We start from the raw sequence: 6784 nt of genomic DNA on the forward strand, positions 1-6784 counted from the left end.
TCTAGACATCCAGTTAGAGCACTTCATATATTATTAACAGTTTGTCATATTTGTTGCATGTAGAGTTGTGCTATGGTTCAGTACTTGGATTGGTGTAACAGCTAGCTATAGCAAACCATAACTTGGGAAAATTAATTACTATAAATCTTAACAATTGAGATTAAAATAAATCTACCTCAAAAGATTGTGATAAATAAATGGGATAATTTATATAAATCTTAAAGTGCAGAATTTTAAATAGTAAACACTCAATATATAAATATTAGTTTTGTTATTAATTTATTACTATTGCTTTTGCTAAAGTCTTTCTCATACAAAGACTAATTAAAAACATTTCTTACTTCTGCTTAAAGTTATACAAATGTTCTTAGTTTACAATTCCCTTAGTGTTTCAGTAATTCTTGTAGGGTACCCCTAAGCCAAAAAATAATGCCTACTACTAGTGTTTATTAAGTAATTTAGTCCAAAAAATTAAATAAGTATTTATGTCCTATTAATAACTTATTAGCTGTTTGAAGAAAAATACACGTAAACTGAAAACATTTTTTAGTTTCATTTCTGCATAACTGCAGTTATTCGTGGGACATGTGTGTCCACTGGATACTGCAAAATTTCTCAAATATTGGAATTAGATTGGACACTGCTGCTCTCACTTCTTGACACAAACTGAATTTTACACTGTGTTTGCTTCTATCACAGAAATTATTGCAATGAAAATACATGATGTCAATTTTGCCAATGTAGCTCAATCTAATGAGGAAACAGTGTACCTAGAGTTAGTAGTCTGAATTGTATCTAAGAGATGTCGGGTACTGCTATATTTACCTTGAAAATCTAAAATATCCCATGGTGCCCTTATGAGTTGACAGGAGTGCCATAGGTTGCCTTGGTGTAAAGTGTGAGAACCATGGGATTATATGTATTTACATTAGCTTTGTTTTCTTCTTTATATGTAGTTCTTCATCTTTTATTTACTTTCAGTAATTTGAGAATTTTTTCTCTTTAATAGTAGAACTTACTATCATTGAAAATTTTTTGTGGTTTATAATGTTTGCTTTATTACATATCAAAGTAATATAAACCGTAGGCATCAGAATCACCTTGAATACTTGTAAATAACGCCAGACTTAGTCAGAATACCTTTAGACAGGACCTCAGAATCTGGATACTATACGCAACATTGATTGGTCGCCCTTGGAGACCTGAGAGCAATTATCCTGAGATATGCTTCGGGCATATACATTCTATTCCACTAACCCTCTGTTGAGTTTAAGTTGGTTTATTTTTTGTGGCTATACAACATGTTGCCTTTACAGGAATAAAAATGTTACTCCCTTTACTCTTTAAAATAGTTATTTGTAGTTGTTTATTTTGAAAATAAATTTGAGAAACTCTTTATATATTTCTCTTTCTCTCAACTCAAAAAAAAAATCATGGCCTACTTTATATAAGCCTCATATATCTTTAGTTAGGGGTGTTATTTCTAAATATTTGGAATGTGCTCCATGTGGTTGACATATTATCATCATTGTTATTGTAGATAAATACAGAATGTTTATATTTAGACATCTGACTCAGATAGTTAATTCGAATTTTCTAGGTATACAGCCACATGCTTTTAAACAATGATATTTTGTCCCCTTTCAAATATTTCTAATTCTCTATTTCCCTCTTTTGCCATATTTCTATAAGGGAACTTTAGAAATTAGATAGCACCTTTGTCTTGAATTTCCTTCTAGTGTTTCCCTATTAAGGAAGACATAACTTTTACTTTGGGATATGCTTAATCATATTAAGAAGATTTATGTTTGTCTAGTTTTTCAGAGTTATGGCTTACAAAGCTTTTCTATTCATGTTAAAATATTTCCAAATGTGTGTCTTATTGAGATGATACACTTTTTCTTACACATATTAATATTCACTCAGTATGGGAGAATGACTTGGAAAGCTGTATTCAACTACCCACTCCAGCACTTATTGACTGTGTGACTTTGAGCAAATTACTCTACCTCTCAGGGACTCAGTTCTCATCTGTAAATTAATAAAATGTCTATAGATTGATGTTTAGATTAAATGATTTGATATACATAAAATGCTTAAAATTAAAAAATGGCATATTGTAAATGGCCACTACATTTTAGTTATCATCAGCATCATTGTAATTGTCACTGTTGTCATAATGTGTTCTGGACTAAAAATTACTTCATCTTTATAAAAATATTTTAAGAAATTATTGAAATTATTTGCTATATTTTATTTAGAGTACCTCCATCTGTGTTCAGGAGTGCTATCATTCTATAATTTTATTCTTTTCGTTTTCCTAGGTTTTAATATGAGTTTTGTTAACTTCATACAGCAGTAACTAATTTGCTCTCATGTTCTATCTCCTGGATGAATTTATAGCATGATTATTAATTGGGGACTGAGGTAGTTCACAAGTAAAGCAATTTAGTTCTGCAGCCTCTTTCAAAGGTGAATCATATATCGTTATTTGTCTATAGAAGCTTTATATAACCCCTTACGTTAGTCTTTGTTTATATATTTTAAAATAATTCCTTTTTTTGTCTTTTCACTTTCTTTTTTATTATTATTACACTTTAAGTTCTAGGGTACACGTGCACAAGGTGCAGGTTCGTTACATAGGTATACATGTGCCATGCTGGCCTATTGCACCCATCAATCCATCATTTATATTAGGTATTTCTCCCAGTACTATCCCTCCCCCTGCCCCTACCCTTTGACAGGCCCCGGAGTGTGATGTTTCCCACCCTGTGACCAAGTGTTCTTCTTGTTCTCCTTGTTCAATTCCCACCTATGAGTGAGAACATGCATTGTTTGGTTTTCTCTCCTTGTGACAGTTTGCTCAGAATGATAGTTTCCAGCTTTATCCAGGTCCCTTCAAAGGACATGAACTCATCATTTTTTATGGCTACATAGTATTCCATGGTGTATATGTGCCACATTTTTTTAATCCAGTCTATCATTCACGGACATTTGGGTTGGTTCCAAGTCTTTGCTATTGTGAATAGTGCCACAATAAACATACATGTGCATGTGTCTTTACAGAGGCATGATTTGTGTGTAGGAATGCTTGTGATTTTTGCATATTGATTTTGTATCCTGACTGTTTGCCTGGTATCACCAGCACAGGCTGCAGAACAGCAGATATTGCAGATATTGCTGCCTGATCCTTCCTCTGGAAGCTTCATCTCAGACGGGCATCAGCCTGTATGAGGTGTCAGTCGACTCCTACTGGGAGGTGTCTCCCAGTTAGGCTACACAGGGGTCAGGGACCCACTCTTGAGGAAGCAGTCTTGTTCGTTCTCAGAGTTCAAACACTGTGCTGGGAGAACCACTGCTCTCTTCAAAGCTGTCACACAGGGACGTTTAAGTATGCAGAAGTTTCTGCTGCCTTTTTTTGAGCTGTGCCCTGCCCCCAGAGGTGGAATATACAGAGGCAACAGGCCTTGCTGAGTTGCAGCGGGCTCCACTCAGTTTGAGCTTCCCTGTCTGCTTGTTTACCTATTCAAGCCTCAGTAATGGTGGACACCCCTCCCCCAGCCAGGTTGCTACCTCACAGTCCCATCTCCGACTGCTGTGCTAGCAGTGAGCAAGGCTCTGTGGGCTTGGGGCTTGCTGAGCCAGGTGCAGGATATAATCTCCTGGTGTGCTATTTGCTAAGACCTTTGGAAAAGCACGGTATTTGGGCAGGAGTGTCCTGATTTTTCTAAGTTCAGTCTGTCACAGCTTCCCTTGGCTAAGAAAGGGAAATCCCCAGACCCCTTGCAACTCCCAGGTCAGTGATGCCCTGCCCTGTTTGTGCTCGCCCTCAGTGGGCTGCACCCACTGTCCAACCAGTCACAATGAGATGAACCAGGTATCTGAAATGTAGAAATCACAGGTCGTCTGTGTCGATCACGTTGGGAGCTGCAGACCGGAGCTGTTCCTATTTGGCCATCTTGGAACGGAATTTCTGTGCTCCTTTTCACTTTCTTTATAGGGTTGTGATGGAGGCTGAGAAGTCCAACTTCAAGGGACCACATCTGGTGAGACCCTTCCTTCCATTGCGAGCCTTCATGCTGGTGGGACTTTCTTCAGGGTTCCAAAGTGGTGCAGGGCATCACATGGCGATGGATCTATGTCCATATTTTAGTAGCATGGAGCATGCTGTTAAAATAATTCTTTCATTCCATCAGTATTTTCTATTTTATCAGCTTAAAATTGTACATAGTGTTTATATATATTATGTATTTCCCATATTTGTTATTGTATAACTTAGTTCAATATTTCCCTCCCATTTCTGTAAGAAAGGGGAGCAAGTGCTTCCCCGCCCCCCACCCATTTCAAGTCATGTAAGAAGGACTTCAAGGAGACCACTCAGAAAGCATGATTTATTTCCCTTGGATATTGGGGAGCATATTTGGCTAATGGCAGACTAATGCCTGGTAAATGTAAAGCGTGAACAGCTGGTCTACAAGCTAGAGGTGGACCACAAGAAGAGAAGAATACATTGGGAAAGAGTTGCTTTTCCACTGGGAGCAGAGCAGAAATTGTATTTCCCATGGCATATATGTGGGCTACATGGAAGGGAACCAGCCCAGGTTCATGTCAAAAAGGACCTCTCAAAGAGGGCTTCTTGAAAAGGGTGAGGCAGCTCTGTAGACAGTGGAGTATGTTAGATATCTAAAACAGAGAGTGTATTTTAAGAAATGGTGTTCTCATAAATGTTTAATATTCAGCTCTTTTTTGAAAAAGAAGTACATCTCATATGAAAAATATGTAGGAGACAATTCACAAATAATTATGAAATATGCAATATTTACATTATAAATAGCCAAAGCATTCTCTAGCAACCCTCTCTTTCCTTGATTTTTCCTGAATTCTTGAATCCCTAGCCAACCTATCATTACAACGGATAAATCAGTATAAATCTGAAATGATGGTGATTGATATTTTTGTCTACATTGACAAGTAAAATGAAAGTAAAACAGCAAAGACATATATTGGGACTTCATTTGCTCTTAATAACATAATGACTTCCTTGCTGATTAAATAATTGTTTTCAAATACTGGAAAGGAGAGCCTTAGTTGTTTGTGCTATTCACAGTGTAATTGTTGCAAACAGAACATACTTTTATTAATATTTCTCTCATAATTTTCTTGAGTCTATACAACCAATCAAACAGTAAATAAGGCCTTCATTTATAGTATTTGCCCTGTGGTGTTTATGCTTCCACCATGGCTAATTTAAACCTACCAATATGATGTCACTGAATGCAGATTTAGAAAGCATATTACATTGCTCAGTTGTTCACCATTATACAGTCAATCTTCAATATTTGTGAATTCTATATGTGTGAATTACACCTCTGTAATAAATAAATAAATAAGCAAATAAAACAAATAAAATAAATAAATAAATAAACAAATATTTATTTGTTACCCCAAAGTAATGTTTATGGTCATTTCATGGTCATCCACAGACATGCATAAAATGGCAAAAACTTGAGTTTCCTGATACTCATGTTCCCAGCTGAGGTTGAAGAAGACAATACTCTGCCTTCTCATTTAAGTTCTCATACTATAAGCGTTCTTGTGCCATATTTTTTACACTTTTGTGCCTTTTGTTGGTGTTTTTCTGTTTAAAATGGTGTCCAAGCATAATGCTGACATGCAGTGTAGTGTTCTTAATTGCAGAAGGCCGTGATGTGCCTTATTGAAAATATATGCTTTAGATAATCATCTTCATCCAAGCATGAGTTACAGTGCAGCTGGCTTTGAGTTCAGTGTTAATGAATCAATAATATGTATAAAATAGGTGTATCTAAGCGGAAACATATATAAAACAAGCTTATGTATTGATCAGTTGATGAAAAGGTCCTGATTAGAGGTTTGCAGAAATCTAATTCTGAACTTTCCCTAGCAGCATGGTTCAGTATCCACTAATTCATTGTTCACTATTACTTCATATAACATAACTACTGCAAATAATGAGACTTTCCTATGTAGTATTTCTGCCATACAGATAGACATAGATAACTTCAAGATCATAGAAAATGGCAAAATATAGTGAAATTCTTAGAAAGTGATTAGTTTTGATGTTTTAACTTTGTTTATACAATCATTAACAATAAGTTTACAGTATTTTTTTTTCATAATGGCTGGGCTAGCTCATAAAATTTCTGAATATTTAACAGTTTGCTCTTGTGAGGCTGTATATGCCAGCTCTTGCACACCACTAAGTGGAAGCAACTAGGAAGAACCTATCTTGGGGGCACAAAGCAGACTTCAGGAAAAAGAAAACTATCTGTGTGTAATATTAGATGAAATTAAGTGGTACAAAGAAAAAGTGAAGAAGGCAAGGAAATTATATGTCAGAGGTGAGCGAAAATGTTTACTAGGATGACCAGGGAATCCCTTACTGAAAAGATGGCTTATGAGTTGTACCCGAGGGAAGTGAGAGAGCTAGTCCTATCAATGTTTAGGGGAAGAATTTTTCATACAGTGAGTGCAAAGGCTGTGATATGAGAGCATGACTGGTGTGTCTAAGGAGGACTAAAATGGTTGGCTCAGAGTGGCCACAGATTCAGTAGTAGATGAGGTCAGATTGTTAAAAAAAAAAAAAAAAAAAAAAAAACGGCCAGAAAATGTTGAACTTCATAGATGACTGTAAGACATTTTCTTTCACTATAGATGATGGTAAGACATTTTCTTTCACTCTGAGTGAGATGGAAAGCTGTTGGAGAGTTGCTAGCAGGGGGTGATAAAATGTAACTTCTTGCCA

This window comes from Mandrillus leucophaeus, unplaced genomic scaffold (assembly GCF_000951045.1).
Source record: "Mandrillus leucophaeus isolate KB7577 unplaced genomic scaffold, Mleu.le_1.0 Scaffold953, whole genome shotgun sequence".
NCBI classification, from domain to species: domain Eukaryota; kingdom Metazoa; phylum Chordata; class Mammalia; order Primates; family Cercopithecidae; genus Mandrillus; species Mandrillus leucophaeus.